Genomic DNA, 25,060 nt, shown 5'->3' on the forward strand with positions numbered 1-25,060 from the left:
ATCCACTCTACTATGCTTCTCTTCCATTTAGCTGTTCCTCAGTTGTATCCTTTATAATAAGGCAGTAATAGTAAGTAAGGTGATTTCCTTACTTCTGTGAGCCAATCTAGCAAATTATTGAATCTGAGGAGGGGGTTAATGGGAACCTAAGATTCAAGCTGGTTGGTGAGAAGCATGGGTAGCAACCTGGAAAGGTGACCAGCATCTACAGGGGTTGGGGGGAGGTGGGGGTCTGGTGGGATTGAGTCCTCTCCCTGTGGGGACTGAGCTAAACCTGGGTAGCTAGTACAGAACCAAATTTAATTGTAGGATACACAGTCAGTATCTGAAGAGCTGGAAAAGTGTTTAATATGGGGGGTGGGGGAGGAACAAGCAAAGGACACATTTGGTATCAAAATTTTATGAGTGAAGTCAGCTCACAGGCACATCAAACATGGAAGGACAAAAATTACAGTCAAGAGACAACGGTGAGTTCATTCTAGATTTCACTCACATTCTTTTTGCTTTTTGTTGTTGTTCATTCTTGATTTTGAACCATCATTCTAATGTGTGGAGAAACTGAATAACGTAACACACATGAATGATTGTGGAAATCAATAGGCTATCAAATTTTAAAAATACTGCACCAGGTCATGGACTTCAATTTACAAAAGAAATACATTCTATCAACTTCATTACAAGTTGGATGGCAGCCCCACATGTTTTAAAGCAACAAGGTTTACGAGAGTGGGTGAAAATCCATGAGGCTATGGTGTAGCTGAAACATGGTACTCTATCACCCCAAAATCTTTGCACACATAAAGCAGGACCATTTTGCAAAGGTGTGCTCTGATCTTGCAGCCCTGAAGGAAGTAGCACCAGAGGTGTTCCCTCCCTCTAACTTCTCTGACAAGACACTCCCTCAGTTCAAGGCCAGGAATGGTGAATTTGACCATGGCTGCCCTCCACCACAACAGATGGCTTGGTAAGGTTTATAAAAGAAACAGTAGTGGGGAAAGAAGAGCTGTTTAAAACACAGAACTGGGCTCATCATTCTAGGCCTCGGAGCTGCAGTGTAAGGTGTTCACAACTGAAATGGCTCAGAAGCTGTTCTTACAACAACTAAGAACTTACTGAGTTGTTCTTATTACAGGATAATTCCTAACAAAATGCATGTCGTATCTTAAAAGCCAAAAGGAATAAAATAGAAGGCACCAAGACACCTAAAATATTCTACCATCATTTACACTTCAAAATGACAAAGTAAGAGTAATCAACAACTGTAGACAGAGGTGTGACAGACCAGAGTGCCTGGCTTAGGAAATCGAGGCAGACATTCCCCCACAGTCCTATGGGAGTTCTTCACAACACAGTTCAGTCAGAACCTGGGTCTCCTGAATCCTAAGATGTTAATGTTTCATAACATGATATTGCCAATGAAGAGGCTAACACGGGATCCTAATGATAAAGAGGGGGACATCCTACCTTCACATCATTCATGCTCAAAACTAACAGAGCAAAAGGACCACTCTGCAAAACCACACTATTATTCTCTAGACCAATTTCTCAAATATCTAAGCTCACAGTGGACGGATGGTAAGGATGTCAGTGAGAAAGACTAAGCAGCCTCCTGCTATAATTAAAGTAATTTCCTACATAATGATAGGTAGACTCTTCCCAATTTATTTTCTTATAACTTGAGGAGAAGGGGATATTTAATTCTGGCCTATCCTGAAATGTAGTAAAAATGGAAGTCTCATTTACCAGCAACAAAAATAAAAGTTACACGTTTAGTTATTTTAAGATCTAACAATACTAAGATCACTATTTTTAGGTGATTTGCAAAGACCAGCATGAATCTGAAAGACTCTTTTTACCATTTAAGAACAAATCCGTTCTATACCCTGCCTGATCTCTGAAGGAGATAAAATTTCCCAGTCTGCTACTAAAAATCAGATGTACAAACCAGGAGTCAGTATGTTTCAGTAAAGCCCAGAATAGTATCAACACCCATAAAGTGAGAATCAACACAAGGCAAGGGGCGGTGCAGGTGTAGCTGTCCCCTGCCTGTCCTCCCAGTTTTCTATTCTCAAGTGAGGCAGACTGCAGGCTGACGCCAGAATGAAAAGTAAGAAAGGAGAAAAGGAGGAAAAGGTCAACTCAGAGCTAAACGGCATGCAGGGACGCAGGCTGCACACTGCAAACCCTGTGGGTGATCTTCACCATCCACAATGTGACCTTTTCTGTGGTCTTCTCTTCACCAACCAGCTTCACAAACTATGGAGATTTCATATCAAATAATGGAAAAACTGTGAAATAATAACTGGCACCATTAGCACAGTGCTGATTAAAAGAAAGAAAGTAAAAAAAATTTTTTTTTCCTTCCTTGTTTTTCCACGGTGGGAGTTAACTCAGCTGAACACTAGAAAGCCACAATCTCCCTTGACAGTGTTACAAATTTTTAAATGTTTATTATTTACTTTTGAGAGAGACAGAGTGAAAGCAGGGGAGGGGCAGAGACAGACAGAGACCCAGAATCTGAAGTAGGCTCCAGGCTCTGAGCTGTCAGCACAGAGCCTGATGCGGGGCTCAAACTCCAGAACCGTGAGATCATGACCTGAGCCAAAGTCAGACACTTGACCAACTGAGTCGTCCAGGTGCCCCTCCCTCGGGAGTGTTAAATGCGCTATCACCCCAGCATAAGGAACCAGGCTATGGAGCAGGTGCATCTGTGAGGGGCCTGGGCTGATTTACCATTTTCATGACTCTGTTTTCAGTCTTGTCAGTATTTCCTGTGTGTAATGCCCTTAATACCAGGTCTGGCTACCATAGTGGCCAGCTGCACTAACTAGTTAAATTCATAGAAGAGTATCTACAGATAGTTATGAGGCTGACATGTAAATTAACATAAAAGGTCTATCAATAAGTCACTGATAACAAAATACTGCCTCTTGAGAAAGAACAGTCCACACCCCAACTGCATGCTCCCCAACTCTGAGCATCCGATGGCACTTGCAGGTGGAGATGCAGTGATGCTCAGAGCAAACACTGTGCCGTGTGGCTCACTTGGGGTCTCCCATGTGGCTATGTTCTCTACCCAAGTTTCTAGAGACAGAAGAGTGACAAGGCCATTGACCCCAAAACACAAAGCCTTAACAAAGGTGGTAGAAAAGGAGTGAAAAGGGAGGAACCTGGAAATTTGATCAGCAGCCCCAGGCCTGGCCAATCTCTAGTCCCTGTTGGTGCCAGTTAGGAGAGGGGGGAAACCTGGCCTGTCCTTGATAAGGACCTCCAGGATGATCTCAAAGCAGCCATTGGAGCCCTGGGGTCAGCAGCCATGCGGGCAAGGCTTCCTCTGAAGACTCACCAGGATGGTCCTGTGCCAAATGCTAACAATTGAGGGAAATGAAAAGTGTTCCTCCTGAGAACATGTCAGGGCCCTGCCCTAGAATCTGTGATCACTCTGTCTAGAATAAATATCCCTACAGTGACTTGGGCTTGCCCTGAGGCTCAGCTGAAGTCCTGATTACAGGGAGTTACACGGCAGAGTAAACGCTCCACTGATGGTCACTTGAAATAATGCCAAACTAAAGGAGCCTGACCAACCACCTTTGGAGTTGCTCCAGTCATATAAGGGTAAGATAGGTAATTTTCAGAGCAAATAATGTGTATGCATATTCTACATTGTAAAACCATATAGACACACAGCCTAATAAAAACACTGTACCTGTGAATGCACCTCAACACTTCCTCCCTAACATTAGGTATTAGGAATGTTATTTTCAAATTTCCCAATTAATGCTTCAAAATGTATCTTTTTACACTCATTTATTTTTAGTGGCGTTTAAAAGGTTCCCATATTTTTATTAAACTACTGTGTTTTTAAACTGACAATGCTTGCCATTTTTAATACTACAGTAATGATTGTTTTGTAACTAATTTGTCCATCACATACATTGCATGCATTGGACATAGTCATTTACAAATCATTCTTTTTTATGGTGATTAAAAAAAACATTTGAAAAATTTGATCACTGAGTAAAAATCATACGGCCTTCCTAAACAAGTGGGAAATTTTTTCATGGCTAGACTGCAAGTACATGCAAAATATTTCTGATACTTGGTTTTAAGAACCTGTTGTTTGAGCTGGAAAAATATGCTACATCTGATAAACCACCAGAAATGCTTGTGGCTCCTGTTCTTCAGCAACTTAGAGATCCCTTGCTCCTGAAGTTTGGAGGCTGGACACCGCTGAAACAGGTGCCCACGCAGGGAGGCAGAAAAAAGCAGGTGCAATCATGCCAATCCCTGACTGCTGCTGAACGACAAAGAGGACCGCACTCAGCATCCCCATTATGAGACTTAGCATCAGGGAAGAAAAATAAATAATGCACCACTCTGGAAATTTCTTTAGCTGCTATATTCAAGCTGGAAATAGATTTGCTTCAGCGCTCTGGCACGCAGTATGCCAGCAATTCCTCTCCCCTTTGTCAAAAGGAAAAAAAAAAAAAAGCCTACAGACTTTAAAATACCCACCAGAGCTGCCAGCTTACAGGGGGATGAAATAGCCAGAGGAACTGATATGCCATATATCTAGGGAACAGAAAAGCAACAGAGAAACACTCTTTTTAATATAAAAAGACTTGACAAAATTAAAAGAAACATTTTAAAAGTAAAAGCCATTTTTGAACAATGCTCAGATTTCTCGCAATCTGCACCTGCAGGATGCATGGGAGGTACAAGGAACCAGATGTTTGCAGGGGCTTGCTAACAAACGCCTTCCTGCAGCAGAATGGCATGTCTCTCCACATGACAGTCTGAGGAGGCAGGGAAGTGACACAGGAAATCTGTCTGTGGTCCATTCTCGGTGGAAAGTCAGTCTGACTCCCTGTCAACGGCACGCGGCAACCTTAGCACCCGTCCTCCCAGAAGCAGGACTGACTTCACCTCAGGGGCTGCGAGCCAAGCCCAGAGAGACAGAGGAAAGGTAGACTCCATCATTCGTCACGCTGAATTGTTAGAGAAACAGCTAGGTTTCCTCTAGCACTGTTTGCACGCAGTGTATCATATACCTATGTTTGGGGTCCCTGAGCGTGCCCTCCTCATACATCGGTCAATGGAAATTCGCTCCACCAAAATGGCTCAACTGCTCCTTCACCAGTATGTTCACAAAACATGCGAGTAGCAGCCCAAGAACTAAGAACGGGAAGGGATGATGTCTGAGAGGTGACAGGGCCCGCGTGTTCATACAACAGTGGAGGGAGCTGTAACACACACCTTGGTAGAAAATCCTAGTCTCTTCCCTGCGGTTACCACTAAAAAGAGCAGTGATTGGCAGGTAAGGGAAGAGAAAGTAGAACAGATTATAAATTATTGGCATAGAGAGCAAATCCCAGAAGGAAGTCGCCTATTAGTTTCAAGCAAGTAAAATGTATATGCATTATCCTTACTCTTTTCTGAATAATTTCACAGCCCGGTACAATAGGAGCTGCCGTCACTGCAGAACCAGAGTCAGCCATGCAAAGTCCTCGGTGAGGAGCTTCTTGCCTGCTCCTCCCTAAGGCCCAGCAGTAACGAGACCTTCCCCAGCCTGGTCATTCCGCTCTGTCCTCCGGGTGACTGACAGGAAATCCCGGCAAGACTCTGGATGACCACTGCTCTCCATCCTAGATGTTCATATTTCAACAGAGACTCATGATGAAAAGTCTGTAAGACTTAAAAGTATAACTTGCTACTTATGTAATTTTGCATATAAGGAAAGCAGCAGGAGGTCTTTTGACCATCTCTTAAACCGTTATAGAAAAAGAACTCTACCCTCATAAGGCCAAGCCTTGGTACCTCTATTGTGCAGAGCAGGGCAAATCCAAGATGGCACGGAAGGTTGCAGAAATGCTATTCTATCCATCAGAACTACATCATTTAATGACTCAGGAGGTGTTTGAAATAAGTAACAGAACATAAAGAAAAATTTTCTTTACAAGGAAAACATTACAAATCAGAGGAAAACTTTCTAGAATTTTCACATCTTATGATAATTAAATTATATGCCATAATCTAATCCTGTGAGTATATCATCAGTACCTCTATCATACTTTTAATTTTCAACTAAAAAACACACAGATGCTTTAAAAAACAAAACAAAGCAAAACAAAAGACCCATTTAGAAACACAGAATTATTGTTGTCTTAAGCTAATAAAAGTAGTAACACCCCAACTTTCCAACAAAATAATAATTTCTGATAGGGATTAGAGAAGATGGAAGCTTTTGCTTATAAAATAATGGAACTAACCCAAAACAACCCAAATACTGACTAATAACAAAGGAAATCAAACTCCCACCATCATCTCTGGAAGCATTTCTGGGACTTGCCCTCTGGATACAAATTTTTTTTATCTTCCAATAGAGACAAAACCCAAAGCAAAGCAAGACCCACAGCAGACCAAGGAAGGTGAGTCCTGCAGGGGTAGCACTGAGAGAGACTCTGTTCCTGGACCTCACATCTCCAGGGAAAGCACTAGAAGACAGTTTCCACCAGAACCCACTCAGCAGGAGTCCTCAGTGACATTTTAGCTTACTTCCCCCCTCACCGTCAAAACCAAACCAAAACAACCAAGAAAGAATACCAGTTAAAGCTTTAGTTCCTCATTTAAAGCATGCAAATCATCTAATTGTGAATTCAAACAATGGAAAAACCAATCTGCTCACTTTCTGGCAACAACAGTCCTTTTTAATGAGAACATGCTCTATGCTTCACAATGGTATCACTAGGAATACCCACTGTCCAATGTGTTGTATAATCAGCTTTCCTATGCATAGGCAAACATGTATTGTTTTTACAAAGTAGGGACTATACTGGGGCGACTGGGTGTCTCAGTCGGTGGAGCCTCTGACTTAGGCTCAGGTCATGATCTCGCGGTCTGTGAGTTCGAGTCCTGCATCAGGCTCTGTGCTGACAGCTCAGAGCCTAGAGCCTGCTTCAGATTCTGTGTCTCCCTCTCTCTCTGCCCCTCCCCCACTCATGGTCTGTCTCCCTCTCTCTCTCTCTCTCTCTCTCTCTCTCTGTCAAAAATAAACATTTAAAAAAAAAGTAGGGACTATCTTATATCTCCCTTTTTAAATACCCAACGTAAGTTACTGCAATCATTTTACAAGTTGTTGAAACAATATCAATGGCTACATTACATTAAGTCAAAAAAACAAATTACAATTTATTTCATCATTTTCCCATGGGATATTTAGGTTGCTTCCCATGTAAATTTATGTTTATTTACATGATTACTTAATGAACATTTGTCTGACTCACCAGATTGCAAACACCTGTGTTTGTAATTTGTGACTGTTATATTCTCATTTCACAGCAACACTTGAAATATGCTAGGTAGACTATAGCATCAGGTGAATAAATGAATGACCCTATGCTTTAATTCTTGCCTCATATCAGCCTCATCCGGAAAACATTCCTGATACATCTTAGCTATACACAGTGCTCTAGCTCTCTTCTGAAATACTCTGGACTTCTTTTTTTTTGTATCTACATTGCAGAGAAAAGAGAAAAACGTTATTTGGTGAATGCTGTTATGTGCCAGGCACCATGCCAGTCATATTCAAGAAGGCCCATGCCAAAAAAGATTGCACCTTAGGAAAAGGACACGCCAAAAACCTACCACTAAATTTTCAATCCAGGGACTTTCCTTAATTCGTCAGTGGCCTCACTAAGCAGTCTGACCAGAAGCAGCTCAGGTCCCACCCTAAATGCCTGGGGATGGTCTGAGAGGACAGAAGCACACTGCAGCTCAGAAGGTCTGCCACTGTGGCTGAACCCTGGGCATGGAGATGTGAGCTCACCTCTCTACCTCCTGTACTATTGGGGCACATGGTAGCTGCCCAATATATACATTTGTTTGACAAATATTATTGATAATATTATTATGGCTTCTAACATCCCCTCAGGAGTCAAAACATTAAGTTCTTGCATACATTACTTAGTACATTAATAGAAAAGGATTGGGCTAGGGAGAGAGGCTCTTCCAACTCAACAAGTGAACTTAAAATATACAACAGATATTCAGCCTGAAGTCATCAGTCCACGTTTGCTCTCTAGCTCGTAAGGATTTAATGTGAGGCAGGAGAAGAGAAGAAGATCTGGATGAGGCCCCTCCAAAAGCTGTCACACCAAGGTGGCCAGCTTCATGCCAAAGGGCCTACAAGGCACCATCCCTCCTATAAATAGGGTTCTATACACCCCTTAGTGTTTCTAGCACTCTGGACAGTTTCATTTTTCTTTCACATTTTCAAGGAAGAATTTGTACTCAGGACCATGTCCTGCTTCAAGGACTGCAGACAAATTAATTCACAAGAAGCTCTGAAAAGTGCTATACAAAATGGCTGGTTGTCTCATCCCTCATATGACTGAATTATTCATTTAAGAGATAAGTATATCAAAACTCAAAAGGATGTCAAAACCTGGGAGTCTCCTGACCCCACATCTGGCCCATGGGAGCCACAGAGCACCTAGTAGAGAACACTAGCTCAGGACATGATCTCTGCCCTCACCTGCTCCACGTTATCATCAAGCTGCTTACCCTCCCTCAGCATTCACTTGCCAATTAGCTAAATGGGGATCTGTAGCTAAAATGAATTAGAAAGGCAGAGAAAGTCTTTGAAAACAGTAAATGCTACTGTCACTTGCTAGTGTTAATACCATTATACAATCTGCTCAAGGCAGTGACAATGCTACACTAAGACAAACACACACGAGATCCATTCAAATCAGTAATCACCTCCCATAGTCCATCATCAAAAGCCAATCAGGAAGATATTAAATGCTTACCCGTTAATATTTAATAGTGTTTATTTTACAAAACCATCTCCCCTCCCCACAAACACAGAAGAATGGAGGGAGAGGAGAAGGAGAAAGGAGGAAGGTTCCAGGTACAGTCTAGTCTCTGAAGTTTCACCAGGTGTGAGTAGAGAGACTGGCCTCTCCACTCCACAGGGGGCCCCTGGAAATCCCATAAGTTGCAGCATCACAGTTATTTTTGCCACAATGGTTTTGAATGCCTTAAAAATGCCAAATAGCTCGAACCCAACAGACAGACCCCACAGCACTTGGCACACTTCCATCCTCCATTGGACAAAGTCCCCTGAGGTGGCCAGGCCACATGCATACAGCTGGAGAAAGTTGGAGCCACCTAGGGCTCCACCACCATTGCTGGCATTGTAGGGGGAATGAGAAGACGACAGGGACAATGTGGGAGAGTTTTGTTCAAATGGTAGTCTTCATCTCCTGACCAGGTTGGGACTTACAGTCACCTTGGCTGTTCTGCTGGCCTTCCACACAGGCTCCTGGTCCTCATGCCACTGATTTTCTGTCTTAGAGAACAAAGTAAAGGTGGGAATGACAGCACTCTGCTGCTTAGTTTGACAGAGACACTTGTCTCCACCACACGGGATGGGGAAAGACAACACTGTTCTTGGGATCAGCCGTAGGCAGGGACTTCACAGTGACAGAGTGCCCTCCAGCTGGGGTGTCTTAGTAGTCCAAAGCCAGCAGATGGTCTTTAATTCTTCATGCCTCAGGCCTATCATTGAGTCGTGGATCTCTTCCCCCTTGTAGCCCATGGACAGCATCGATTCAGACTGCCAGGGATCCTTGTAGTCAGGGAGTGGCTCAATGGAAGGCCTCAGTTCCTCTTCAGGGCCCATGTCTATCCATGAATCCCTCATAATTTCCTCTAAAATGTCTCTGTCACTGTGGTTGTAGATCAGGAATTTCTTAAGCAGGCTTTCACTCTCTATGGACATGATGAAAGAAAAGTCATATACTCCATCCAATACCTAAGCCCACAGGTCTTTGAATTCCAATCCCTCAAAAAGTAGGAAACTGGTGACCATAATAAAAAAAGGATGATTCCAATGCTCCAAATATCCACCTAGGGGGCATCATAATTATGACTCCAAAAAAATTCCAGAGAATAAGGAGGTCTGCCACAAGAGGTATTCAGCTTATGCATTCACGATGGTGAACACATTACCAAAGCCAAAGTCCACAACCTCGACATTAAGGTCAACAACAAAAAGCAAGTTCTCTGGCTCTAAGTCCCTGTGGACAACACTCTTCTGGTGGTAGCACTGTACATGGACACTGTCTAGAAAATGTGCTACAAGCCTCTTTCTCATGTAGCCATGGTCCACCAAGTAATCAAATATCTCTCCTCCACTAGTAGACACCCTGACTAGGTAGAATGGTCCTGGATCAAGATCATGTCAAACAGTTTCACATTATTAGGATAATTCAAGACCTTCATGTTTCAGACTTCAAGGAATAGTCTCTGGAGGCTAGAAAATCTCTGCCGGAATCTATTAATGATATTCACAGCCACCTTTGTCCCATAATATGCTGAGTCAACATGACCTTGGTGAAGCTGCCTGGCCAACAGTCGTAAGAAGCTGCTGTCAATACGAATGTCTTCATCAGTACAGATGGTGCAAAACCCTGCAGCATGGTAACTTGCTAACTACACTAATAATAATAACAACAATACTAAAAAATTTTAACGTTTATGTATTTTTGGGACAGAGAGAGACAGAGCATGAACGGGGGAGGGGCAGAGAGAGAGGGAGACACAGAATCGGAAACAGGCTCCAGGCTCTGAGCCATCAGCCCAGAGCCCGACGTAGGGCTCGAACTCACGGACCGCGAGATCCTGACCTGGCTGAAGTCGGACGCTTAACCGACTGCGCCACCCAGGCGCCCCTAAAAAATTTTAAATCAATAAAAAAGAAAAACATAGAAAAACATAAGAAAGAAAAAAATAAGAGACTTGAAAAATAAAAGAAAAATAAAGAAAAAAGAATGAGGACAAATGAAAGTAAAATAATTTTTTTAAAAAAAGGAAATAATTTAAAAGAAAATAAATGAAAAGAACAAACAAAAAAGACAAAAAGCCAAACAGGAAAAAAGCTAACTGTGGTCAACATCCCTCAGGTCACCAAAACTCAGCTTCCTGGGTAAAAGAACCAAAAACCTTAGGGCCAACCATGGACTCCTACAGGTGCATGAAGTTCCCTAACAATGGTTCCTTATGAGGTCATAGCAAGAAATGCACCATTCACTACCGGGAATAATCCACAGTGCTTTCTCACATTTGTCTCAAGACAAATTTTTTTTAAGAAAGAGAGGGGGATTACCCCAAGAGATTTTTTTTATGTGGTTGATAGCCATCAATAGCAATTTACGAAAATTTAAAACATATAAGATGCTTCAGTGGCCTTTTCATTTCTAGTTTGGAAAGCTACAATAACATTTGTCTTTTAAAGAGCTCGTATGTCGGGGCGCCTGGGTGGCGCAGTCGGTTAAGCGTCCGACTTCAGGCAGGTCACGATCTCGCGGTCCGTGAGTTCGAGCCCCGCGTCGGGCTCTGGGCTGATGGCTCAGAGCCTGGAGCCTGTTTCCGATTCTGTGTCTCCCTCTCTCTCTGCCCCTCGCCCGTTCATGCTCTGTCTCTCTCTGTCCCAAAAATAAATGAACGTTGAAAAAAAAAAAAAAAGAGCTTGTATGTCTACACTTAGTATATTCAATTCCTTTTCCTTTAAGGTCTGAGAGATTCACCTCAAAATGATACCACTGGCAGAGTGATACTATATAACAAAAATTTGTTACACAAGAGACAATAAGGTGCATGATTAACATACACAGAGCTGAAGGGAACAAGACTTTTGGTATTTATTTGTTCTTTGCACTTTTGCCCAGAGTCTTTGGAGGTTCTACTCTTCCATGAGCCAAAGATCCTGCTATGTCCATTTCAGTAATTTTTAAGCATAGAGACTGAAGCTGCAAGTTGAGAAATTCACCCTTTTTAAAACTAACAAGTCATGGGGCGCCTGGGTGGCGCAGTCGGTTAAGCGTCCGACTTCAGCCAGGTCATGATCTCGCGGTCCGTGAGTTCGAGCCCCGCGTCAGGCTCTGGGCTGATGGCTCAGAGCCTGGAGCCTGTTTCCGATTCTGTGTCTCCCTCTCTCTCTGCCCCTTCCCCGTTCATGCTCTGTCTCTCTCTGTCCCAAAAATAAATAAACGTTGAAAAAAAAAAAAAAAACTAACAAGTCATAAAATTCCATGTCTGTATTATTCAGCATGGGTGTGGGCATGGATACTGGGTGCCAGGCATGGCACCAGTGCCTCAGGAGAGGGAAGCAAGAAGCCCCTGGACTTATTCCTTCTCTGACACTCCTCCTTTCTTTATGTAGATCCAAGTTTCTGACCTGTATCATTTCCCTGCTCTCTGAAGAACTTTTTTTAACACTTCCTGCCAGACAGATTTACTAGTGAAAAGTTCCTTCAATTTTTGAGAAACTCTTCTGCACTCTTCTGTCACTTCTGCAGGATAATTTTACTAGATTATAGCATTGTTTCAAAGATATTGTGAGTTCAGTTCCAGACCATCACAATGAAGTGAATATCATAATAAAATGAGTCAAATTAATTTTTCCTAGTGCATATAAAAGCTATATTTACTGGCATCTATTAGGTATGCAATAGCATCATGCCTGAAAAACACTGTGCATAACTATTTAAAAAACACGTTTATTACTAAAAAGCGTTGACTATCATCTGACCTTTCATCAAGTTGTAATCTCTTTACTGGTGGAGGATCTTGCCTCCATGTTGCTGGCTGCTGACTGATCAGGGTGGCGGTTGCTGAAGGATGGGGTGGCTACGACAATTCTTTTTTTTATTTTTAATTTTTATTTTTGAGAGAGAGACAGAGACAGAGCGAGAGAGCATGAGCGGGGGAGGGGCAGAGAGAGAGAGAGGGAGACACAGAATCTGAAGCAGGCTCCAGGCTCTGAACTGCCAGCACAGTTCCCGACGTGGGGCTTGAACCCCTTAACCACGAGATCATGACCTAGGACGAAGTCTGACACTTAACCTACTGAGCCACCGAAGCGCCCCTACGGCAATTTCTTAAATAATACAACAATGAAGTCAGCCACACCTACTGAGTCCTCCCCTCAGGAACCATTTCTCTGTGGCTTGTAACGCTGTTTGGTAGCATTTTACCCACAATAGAATTTCTTTCAAATTGGAGACCATCCTTTCAAACCCTGGCACTGCATTTATCAACTAAGTTATGTAATATTCTAAATCTTTTGTTGCATTCCAACAGCCTTCACGGCATCGTCACCAGGAACCCACTTTCTTTGCTCATATGTAACAAGCAGCTCCTCATCCGTTCAACTTTGATCACAAGATGGCAGCAGTGCAGTCACATCCTCAGGCTCCACTTCTAATTCTAGTTCTCTGGCTGTTTCCACCCCAAATGTAGTCACTTGCCCCAATAAAGTCCTGAACCCCTCAAAGTCATCCACGAGGATGAGAATCAACTTCTTCCAAACTCCTATTCATGTTGGTGTCTTGACCTCTTCCCATCAGTCACCAATTTTCTTAATGGCATGGAAAATGGTGAATCTGTTCCTGAAGGTTTTCAATTGACTTTGCTTAGAACCATCAGAGGAATCACTATGGCAGTTCTAGCCTTACAATATGTATTTGTTAAATAATAAAACTTGAAAGTTGAAGTTACTCCTTGATCCATGGGCTGGAGAATGGATGCTGTGTCAGCAGGCATGAAAACAACATCATGTTGTACATCTCCAACTGATGTCTTGGCTGACCAGGTGCACTGCCAACAAGCAGGAATATTTTAAGGGGAATCTTTTGTTTGTTTGTTTTTCTTTTTTCTGAGCAGTAGGTCTCAACAGTGGGCTTAAAATATTCAGTTAAATCATGTTGTAAACAGATGTGCTACCATCCAGGCTTTGTTGTTCCATTTACAGGGCACAGGCAGAATAGTTTAACATAATTCTTAAGGGCCCTAGGATTTTGGAATGGCGAATGAGCACTGACTTCAACTTGAAGTCACCAGCTGCTTTATACCCTGACAGGAGAGTCAGTCTGTCCTTTAAAGCTTTGAGGTCAGGCACTGACTTCTCCTCTCCTACTATGAAAGTCCTAGATGACATCTTCCAATAGAAGGCTGTTTGGTCTACGTTGAACACCTGCTGTTTAATGCAGCCACCTTCATGAATTATCTTAGCTAGCTATATCTTCTAGATAACCAGCTACAGTTTCTACATTAGCCCTGCTGCTTTACCTTGCACTTTGATATTACAAATATGGATTCTTCCCTTAAACTTCATGAACACCTTCTAGCTTCAAACTTTTCTTTAGCAGCTTCCACGTCTCTCTCCCTTTCACAGAATTGAAGAGAGTTAGGGCCTTGGTCTGGATTAGCATTTGGTCTAAGGGAATGTTGTAGCTGGTTTGATCTTCTATCCAAGCCGCTAAAACTTTCTACATATCAGTAAACAAGCTACTTTGCTTTCTCATCATTCGTGTGATCCCTGGAGCAGCACTTTTAATTTTCTTCAAGAACTTTTCCTTTGCATTCACAACTTGGCTAGCTTTTTGCTGCAAGTGGCCTACCTTCTGGCCTGTCTCAGCATTTGACATGACTTCCTCACTAAGCTTCATCATTTCTAGCTTTCAATTTAAAGTGAGAGACGTACAACTCTTCCTTTCACTTGAACAGTTAGAAGCCATGATAGGGTAACTGGCTTAATTTCAATATTCCTATGTCTCAGGAAATAGGGAGGCCCAAGAAATGGGGGAACAGCTGGTCAGTGGAGCAGTCAGAATACAGACAATATTTATTAATTCAGTTCACCATCTTATCCTGGCACACTTGTGGCACCTCAAAACAATTACAAGAAAAACATTAAAGATCACTGGTCACAGAGCACCAAACCAAATATAATAATCATGGAAAAGTTTGAAATATTGTGAGGGTTATCAAAATATGACACAGAAACATGAAGTGAAAAATTGTTGTTGGAAAAATGGCACCAACATACTTGTTTGATGCAGGACTGCCAAACCTTCAATTTGCAAAAAACACAGAATGTGCAAAATTCAGTAAAGTAAAGGACAGTAAAACAAGATACGCCTGTACAGACTTCAAGGTTAACTGTTTTTTCTGATTTGCTTATGTGGTTTCTGAATAGAAATCTAGTGTAATTCTTACCCTTGAGCCTTATACAGGTAAGGTATTTATCTCTTCTGGATTTACTCAAGATTTTCTCTTTTGTCTTTTTCTGCAGTTTTAATATGCTATGTCTAAGCACAGATTTTTTTGAAATTTGCCTGCATAGCGTTCTCTGTGCTTCCTAGATTTGTGGTTTGATGACTGTCATCAATTTGGGGAAATGTCTCAGCCATTATTACTTCAAATATTTCTTCTTTTCCTCTTTATTCTTTTGGTATTCCCAATACACATATTTTATAGCTTTTAATTGTCCTATAGTTCTTAAGCATTCTCTTCTGGTAATTTTTTTTTTTTCTTTTTTTCCCTTTGCTTTTCAGTTGGGCAAGTTTCTCTTGACGAATCTGCAAACTCATTGACTGTTTCCTTGGCCCCAGTCCAGTCTACTGGGGACCCAAAAGGCATTCTTCATTTCTCTTACAGTGTTTCATTTCTAGCATTAATTCTGATTCTTTCCAGAGTTTCGACCTCTCTGCTTATATCTATCTGTTCTTGAATTTTGCCCACTTTTTCCATTAGAACCTTTAGCATATTAATTATACATATTTTAAATGCTCAGTCTGATCATTCAATAATCTCTTCTGTATCTGACTATGGTTCTTCTGATGCTTCATTTGTCTCTTCAAACTGTGTTTTGCCTTTTAGTGTGCCTTGTAATCTTTTGTTGAAAGCCAGACATGATGCATTGTGTAAAAGGAACTAAGGCCTTTAGTGTGAGGTTGTATGTGTATCTGGCTAGGAGGTAAGCTGCGTTTACTTTTGGTTTTAGGTGGCAAGAGGCTAAAAATTCCTCTAGTGTCACTGTTTTTGTCTTTCCTGATGCCTTAGGCTTTCTCTTACAAGGGTTTGAGCCTTGCTGTTGATAATCCCATGTTATTATCCAGGACCATGACTGATATGGTAGTAAGGTACACAGTGCTATAATTAGGTCTCAGCCTTTAAGGGAGCCTGTGCCCCTGGACTGTGACTTTCACAGGTGTTACTCAGCTTTCTTCTTCCCCCTAAGGTGAAACCAAAAGTCTAGAATGGGCTGGAATTGGGTATTTCCCATTCCCCAAGTCAGTTAGGTTCTCTGCTAGGTAAAACCCAGGTCTGTTAGGCTTTAGTAAAATAGATCTTTTACGGCAGGATTTTGTTAAGGAGAACAGAATGCTCTGGATATATTTCAAAATGGTTTCTTTTCCCCTCCTACTGCCAGAAACAGGAGAGGACTTTTCTGAGACTCTGGTGGGGCTTCTGGAAGTAAAATTCATGAAAGCGCAGAGCCCTTCTCCCCAATACAGGGCCCTGGTAGTTTTTAACTCTCACCCACAAGCCTCTAGAAATTCACCTGTTACAGTTTAACTGTTCCTAACAGTCCTGGTGGGGGAAGGGCAGGGGGGAGGGGAGCAAGGGCTGGGCATGGGAGGGCTCTACTCTTGGACTTCTACTTCTGGTAAACCGTGATTCTTGCTATGCACTCCTCTTTCCATTTCTTGGGCCAGCAATTTACTCTGTGACCTCGATTCTCTCATGGATCTGAGAAGAATTGTTGATTTTCAGTTTGTTGATCTTATTTTCTCACTATGAGGACAGGACAGTGGACTTGTAAGGTCTTCACATGTTGTCCCATGAAACTGGTTTAGTAATGTGTCATTTTGGTGATATTATAGTCCTATTTACAATGCTCAAAACTACAAAAATCTGTTTATTTCAAGTATTTTGTTTATAACATGCTATATGGAAATACTACTTGCATACAGAAAAAACACTCAGCACATGAGTGTTTAGAAAAGCAGCTAATCCTTCCTACAGTGCCACTCAACCTAGATGTATCTTGCACAGTACATCTGACATTTAAAAATCTCTCTGTTTGGATTACAACGATCTTTTCTTTATAAATAACTTCTAAAACCAGATGTCAGCCAACACAAATATGGCTCCATTAGTCAGTGAAGGCTGCCAGTTAAGCATCTGGATAGCCACCAGCATGCCTCTCCATAATGAAGCCCTTGCAGATGACAGAGTGAGCACTAGCAGAATATGCTGCTTTATTTCTAATGCACAACTCATTTGTTGATGCCATGCAAGGCGGCAGGAGGCAAATGATTTCATTTCATATGAAGCAGGTTCCTATATGGTTGTTTATCATGGTCATTTACCTCTGAACATGCATGTATAACCAGCCCATCATAAGTGTGTTAGGTGTTTGGGTGCCTCTATTCTCCCTTTCTCCAAAAATCATCTTACTCTTTAGAAATAAAACATTCTTTTCAAAATAATATGCTGCCAATGGTGTATCTTGATGCTTTGGGAAATACATGTTTTGTTGCTAGTATATCATTCTTTCTTTGGAAGATGGGGAGAGCTATCACTTCACCGCAAATACTTAAGAACTTACTCTTACTATTTCTCAAACTGTGGAATGTTTTTTTTTTTTCCAGATTATATTTTCATAACTTATCTTAGCTCTTTCGTCTTACCATTAAATGAATTTCCCTTCTAACTGTAACTTCTGGCTTCAAAACTTATTTACCTCAGTAAATCTACAGTGAAATTCATTACATGTAATTTATGACTTTAGAATCACATTCACATCAACAGACCAAAATGTCACACAGTGTTTGATTTTACTATGGGGTTCTGCAGGTGTCGCAAACATGTAAAGAGATGAGACAACTATCCACAAAGCTATGATAATGGGGAAAGGTCAGATAACACATACATATAAAGGAATACTCACCTTGTCTGACATTGTCCATCATTATGTGGAGGTCTTAACTCTTATTAACGTTTGTCCAAGATTCTCATAGCAATATTAGTTGTTTATCTAATATTCAGGCAGACTGTTCCTTATCCCAATAGATTATTCCTAAAATCCAAATAATTTAAACCTTATGTTATGAAAGATTCCTAAACCTCTTCAAAACCAAGAATCCATCAGCAAGATCATCAACCACCAATTATCTCCACCCACAATTTGCCAGCTTTATCATTTCAGATTTTTGTATATTAGATTTTCCTGAAATAGAGCACAACTGAACTTTTGTTACACAGATTGTATTTCTTTCTCAAAGAAATCCAGATTGCTATATAAAAGTTGCCTCAAAAATTCTCAAGAATCTTTTCAGATAAAAGTAATATAAATTCTCAATTCAATTATATGAAAGAGTAATGAAACTTATATTTCCCAAACTGAAATATAAGCTTTTTAGATGCCATTGACCCACAGGGCCAACAGGCCTTCCATGGATCACAAATATGGGGAGAATCCCCTTACTCGATGGCTTAATGCATATAAGATATTCAAGATCATTAATCATTAGAGAAAAAAACATCCATTCAAACAGCAGACAAGATATAAGCTCTAACTGAGGAGAAATCAGACTAGAGGAAGTTCACCACATAAGGTCAGTGCTTAGTAGAGACCCAAGAGACTTCCTCAGCTATTCCTTGGAAGGAGAATCCAGCAGTGCTGGTGATCCCTGCCGAAACACAGAAACGACCTACCCCTTCCCCCACATCATCCCTGCTTTCCCTGCTCCCACTGGCCTCAATCAAGTGATAACTCCGCTCTGCCCCACACACCCCATCCCGCCCACCACAAGTTCTACTGAATCCATCTCTTCAATATCTCAGGGATCCATCTTCCTCTTTCCATCCCTACTGTCATTGCCTCCATCAGGCCACCTTTATTTATCTAAGGGACCCTTGACTACATTCCCTTAGTCCAGTCTCAGCTTTCTCAATCTATTTTCCCCCAAACAACCAGCAATATCTTCCAAACTACAGGTCTGATCAAGTCACTCTACTGGTGATGCACCTGGATAGCTCAGTTGGTTAAGCGACCAACTTCGGCTCAGGTCATGATCTCGTGGTCCGTGAGTTCGAGCCCCACGTAGGGCTCTGTGCTGACAGCTCAGAGCCTGGAGCCTGCTTCAGATTCTGTGTCTCCCTCTCTCTCTGCTCCTCCCCCACTCACACTCTCTCTCTCAAAAATAAATAAACATTAAAAAAAAAATTTTTTTAAGTCATTCTACTAGAAAAATCATTTAGTGGCTCTTCCATACCAAAAAATGTCTCTGTGGATAAAATCCTTATGTGTCAGCATAATTATACAGACCTCCATAAATTGGCTTGGATGTTCCCAAATTTTGCTACACATGGAAATCTGGGAAGCTTTGCAACTTCCAATGTCTTGGCATACCCCATCCCAACTAAGTCACAATGCCTGCAGGCAGGAGCCAAGTATCAGTATTTTTTCATTTCCAAGTGACTCCAAAGTCAACAAAGCTTTGGGAAACAATGCTTCCCTCTAGAGATTCACCTCCTACAACTCTCTGACTCCAAGCCACAAACTAGCCTACCTGACCCATTTTCTGTTTTTCAATAATCCAAGGCTTTGCTGAGGCTATTCCCTGTGAACACTCTTCCCTCAGTTAAGACTTGTACAAATCAGTGTCCTAAAAGAGCTCCCAGTACATTTTAGCAGAGTCCTTAAAGAATTCTCTATCAGAAATTACTTTCTGGGGAAACAATCAACAAAACTAAAAGGCAACCTACTGAATAGGAGAAGATATTTGCAAATGACATATCCAATAAAGGGTCAGTATCTGAAAAATACAAAGAACTAATAAAACTCAATACCCAAAAATTAATCCAATTAAAAAAGGATAGAAAACACGAACAGACATTTCTCCAAAGATGACATACAGATGGCCAACAGACCCATGAAAAGACGCTCAGTATCACTCATCATCAGGAAAATGCAAGCAAAACTACCATGAGATATCACCTCACACCCATCAGAATGGCTAAAATAAATAAAAAACACAAGAAACAGAAAGTATTGGCAAGGATGTGGAGAAAAAGGAACCCTCATGCACTGTTGGTGAAAATGCAAACTGGTGCAGCCGTTGTGGTAAATAGTACGGAGGTTCCTCAAATAATTAAAAATAGAAATACCATATGATCTGGGAATCGCACTACTGGATATTTACCCGAAACATACAAAAACACAATTCAAAGGGATACATGCACCCCTATGTTTACTACAGCATTATTTACAATAGCCAAATTATAGGTGCATCCCAAGTATATCCATCAACAGATGAATGGATAAAGATGTGGTATATGGTACACACACACATAGGAATATTATTCAGCCATAAAAAAGAATGAAATCTTACCATCTCCAACAACCACTGAATCCAATGGATGGAGCTACAGTACACTGCCAAGTGAAATAAGTCAGTCAGAAAAAAACAAATACTATATGATTTCACTCATATGTAAAATAAAGAAACAAAATAAATGAACAAGAGAAAAAAGAAAACAACAAGAAACAGACTTACCTGCAGAGAACAAACTGATGGTTACCAGGTGTGGGGGTACAGGAGAAAGGGAATTGGTGAAGGGGATTAAGAGTACACTATCATGATGAGCACTGAGTAATGTATAGAATTGTTGAATCACTATATACACCTAAAACTAATATAACATTTGGCATCTTAACTATATTGGAATTAAAATTTACAAAAGGAAAGAATGAATTATCTTCTGGAAATACCCAATCAAGTCACTGACAAGGAAAGCACATATTAAACAGCTATACATACAGATCTGTGCTGTGAAAGTTGTGATGTGTAAGTGGTAAATGCAGTTGGGAATCAGCTAAGACAATAAAGTATGGCCCTAAACCACTTGGCTTTTATCCAATAAATTTTTATACTTTGCTGAAAGAAAGAAAGAAAGAAAGAAAGAAAGAAAGAAAGAAAGAAAGAAAGAAAGAAAGAAAAAGGAAAGTATAAAACTAGCAGTAAAGTATAAGTGACTGCATAACCAGAACTAGCTGACAACAGTCTCTCTGGGTGTGCACAACCTGGGACCTAGGTAAGGATTTTGTGGCATATTCTAGCCTGGGATTTGTCTGGCATATCCCTCACAGACAAGAATCCCCAAACGTGGGATTCAGATGATTCTCTAGTTAACCATTATCTGTTTAAATAACATTGAGATTTGTTTTTAGGGTATTGGTTGTTTGTATTTTGCTGGTAAGCTTGCTCTGCACTCCTACCACCTTCCAAATATACACACGTACACACACACACACACGCAAAATCTCTCTCTGTATCTCTCTGTCTCTCTCCCTCTCTTCTCAAATCTCAGTTAAAGGCCATGCCTATAGGTTCCCTGGCAATTTGTGCTTCCCCTATTATACCACTGAATACACGGCATTGGGTCTTCCTATTGATCAGACAGCAACCCCACTAAACACCAAGTTCTCTGGAAGCCAGGGGCAAATCCTCCTTGGTGACCACACATCCCCAAAAGGAAGCATCAGATGGAAGCTCCTAAGGAAAGGGACTGCGCCCTCGCCGTTGAACAGCTGTCTCCAGCACATCCAGCACTGGCACATACTAGGCACTCCATTGTTTATTCAAGTCCAGGTTGGATCCCTTAAAAACGATAAATCAATACTTGCCACTGGGGTCTTGAAATTTTGAGAGATGGCTCTTTAAGAAAGAACAGCCGGAATAGGAGGCAGGAATAAAGTGCCTCATAATTTCTAGCACATCCTGGAAATTATCCTACTTTTCAAAACCCTCTTCAAAGAGGACATTCCCAGCAGCTACAGAAATGAAACCGATCTTTAAGTTTTGATATTCCCAGTTCTTTCTCCTGTCTTACTATAATATTCTGTACCATTGTTAACGTCTTTTCCAGGTTGGTGATATTGCCCTCCAATGTCAAACAATAAGTCCTCAAATAATAAAGACTATTCCCGGGCCTGTTAGGAAGAATAAGTGAGAATGTAAAAAAATAAAATAAAAAGTCTTCTGGAACACAAGAAAATACTATACAAATGTAAGTTATGAGACTTATAGATTAATAGCAAGCAAAACCCAAAAGAAATTCTTATTGAAATTTTTATACTTTAATTTCTGGGGATAAATAAATGCCATGAATGAAACTGCATCACTTTTGAATTAAAGGCACATTCACAAGGATTGCAGCTTCATTCATAATCTGAATTGCTTCCAGAAGATGGTCCCAAATCATGTGCTTTTTTCTAAATTATCTACCAGTTTCAGACATTGCACACATCTAAAAAGCTGATTAGAAGTCAAAGAGCTTTATGTACCTAAATTTGGTTTGTGGATGAATATGTTTATTGCATAAAACCCATTAACATTCAGAAGACCCTATGATGCATGGAAAATTATTTAAACTAACTTTTACCCCCAAAGAAATCTACAGTGGGTAAATTCACACGGGGCCACAATGGAGATGTTATACCACTATGGATCAGAAATGCATGACAGTTATGCAAGAAGGCAGTCTGTGAGTGGCTTTTTGTCTCTCATTCTGACAGCGAGATCCAATCATGAGCCTCTCGTTCCATCACTTACAAACTTTCAGGTTCTCGGGGCACCTGGGTGGCTCAGTCAGTTAAGCATCCAACCTCGGCTTAGGTCATGATCTCACAGTTCGTGGTACAAGCCCCACGTCGGGCTCTGTGCTGACAGCTCAGAGCCTGGGGCCTGCTTCAGATTCTCTGTCTCCCTCTCTCTCTCTCTGCCCCTCCCCTGCTCATGCTCTGTCTCTCTCTGTCTCAAAAATAAAACATTAAAAAAAATTTTTTTTTAATTAAAAAATAAAAACCTTCAGATTCTCACCAACTCCCCCCCACCATGTTTAAGCTTAAAAAGAGGCTGATGGCCCTCTTCTTAGTTAGATAAACCACCAAGATCAAAAATTGAAAAGGTCTCAATCTTAACAGGGCTTCATATATCTAAAGAGGACAGGATGAACAAATTAAGTTGATCTGAGTCTCATACCACAATCTACAAGAAAGTTTTACAGAATTTTTTCTACGTAACATTTGTTAAGGAGTGTAGATATATAAATGTTCTAATACAGAGAAAGAAAACTCTATAAACTCATACTCAGATAACCCCTGTTGAGTTAAAAATAATTGAACAGACTATAAGCATGCACACACACACACACACACACACACACACACACACACACAATTCCAACAGTACCCCCCCTCAATCTCTACCTCAGTTACTTTGTCACCTTTCTTACAACAGTTAATGTTTCCTATTTTGGAAAGAGTGGGGGATTTATTTATCTATAAAACATTCTCTTCGAGTACTTCTATAAGCAGGGTCATAGGCCACATCTTGCTTTTCATTTAAGAACAACATACACTGGCATTTTTTCCTCTGTCAGCACATTATACGTACTCCTCACTCTTTGGACAGCTACAGATCATACTACCATTTGGGGGTGCCAGGATTTATTTAACCAGTGCCACACTGAGATGCTCTGGTCTCCCAGGTTTTTGCTATAGCAAATGATGCTGGAATAAGCATCCTTGCCCACATAACTTAGCACATCACTGTGTAAGTACAGAAGGAAGGTGATTTTTTAAAGGTGGGATTCCTAGGGAAAAAAGCATACGCAATCTACTTTGATACTGTCTGTATATCTTATGTTTTTGTGGTGAGAGTTTCTGTTTGCCGAAATTCTCATGAGCGCTTAGAATTTTATTATTATTATTCTTTTTTTTTTTTTTTTTGCCTAACTGGTCAAAAATAATACCTCATTGACATACCTGTATATTTTGTATATTGTATATTTTTTCTTAAACTACCAATTCTCTCTCTTTCTCTCTCTCTCTCTTTCACACACACACACACACACACACACACACACTATTGGATTAATAGTTTTTCATTATTTCATTTTTCATTATGAATTCTTTTAAAATTAAGAATTGTTTTAAAATTAAGATAGTTACTGGCAACTCTTTCTTAGCCACGTGTGTTACAAATATATGGCTTAGAGAAAGGTCTTCACCATTCCAAAATTATAAATAAGTCCATCCATGTTTTCTTACAGTTTTACTTCTTTGTATTTTCATTCTTTAATCTTTGATCTATATGGAATTCACCTCGGTGTAAAGAATGAAAGAGAAAAAAATGCATTTTGTTTAATCTTGTTTCCCTGAACATTTAAATTATTGGAAAATCTATTTTCTACAGTGGTTTGAAAACCATCATTATCATAATCCAATTTCAGGTCCATTTCAGGTTTACTTCTGGATACTATTTTGTTCTGTTGATCTGTCTGCCTATTTCTTCTTTTGTAGCAAGAAGTTGAAGTTACCCAGTTCCAGCGTTTAAGTAATGATAGCTTCATAATGTATCTTAACAAACAGTAAGTCCAGGTGCTGCTCCTTCATTTTCCAGAATTTCCCAGGTTTTTCTCATTCATGCAGATGAATTCTGTATCATTTGCCAACTCCCTCCGTAAACAACAAAACTCTTTTGAATTGGGAAAGCACCGATTTTACAAATTTCTAGAGAACTGACCCCTTTCAATATTGAGCCTTCCTTTCTAAACTCTTCCTTTTTCCATTTCTTCAACCCTCCTATCATAGCCCTTTGATTTTAAAGTTTTCATCATATAACTCTTCCACATTTCTTATTCCAAGTTTATCCACAGCTGTTGTAAAAAACCTAGTTTTAAACATATTTTGTCGGATAGGTAATATACAGAAACACTACAAAATTAAAAAGATACAAAGGGATATAAATTAAAAGGTAAAGCTCCCTCCCACCCCTATCCCCCAGCCATCTAGATTTCTTCCCTGGAAATCATTTTTTTTTTTTTTTAATTTTTTTTTCAACGTTTTTATTTATTTTTGGGACAGAGAGAGACAGAGCATGAATGGGGGAGGGGCAGAGAGAGAGGGAGACACAGAATCGGAAACAGGCTCCAGGCTCCGAGCCATCAGCCCAGAGCCTGACGCGGGGCTCGAACTCACAGACCGCGAGATCGTGACCTGGCTGAAGTCGGACGCCTAACCGACTGTGCCACCCAGGCGCCCCATCCTGGAAATCATTTCAAATCTGCATCAGATGTAAATCATTTTGCTGTTAAGAAATTAGTATGTCCTCTCTTTAAACAAAAAAGCTCGAGGCTA

General features: G+C 40.7%; 1 protein-coding gene across 31 annotated transcripts in view; it reads right to left on the reverse strand.

Annotated features, from left to right (window-relative positions):
- FARS2 (phenylalanyl-tRNA synthetase 2, mitochondrial) overlaps positions 1 to 25,060 on the reverse strand; it is a 626,558-nt gene that overhangs the window by 532,627 nt on the left and 68,871 nt on the right. For 6 of the 31 annotated variants that reach the window (XM_086706376.1, XM_086706374.1, XM_086706370.1 and 3 more), the window contains exon 3: positions 4,516 to 4,572. The exons of the other annotated variants lie outside the window; for them this stretch is intronic. The gene's annotated coding sequence lies outside the window, so the exon portion shown is untranslated. The remainder of the gene's footprint in view (positions 1 to 4,515; positions 4,573 to 25,060) is intronic. 31 annotated transcript variants of the gene reach the window in all.

The sequence above is a fragment of the Puma concolor genome, chromosome B2 (genome assembly GCF_028749965.1).
Source record: "Puma concolor isolate L17-30 chromosome B2, mPumCon1.1.hap2, whole genome shotgun sequence".
NCBI lineage: Eukaryota > Metazoa > Chordata > Mammalia > Carnivora > Felidae > Puma > Puma concolor.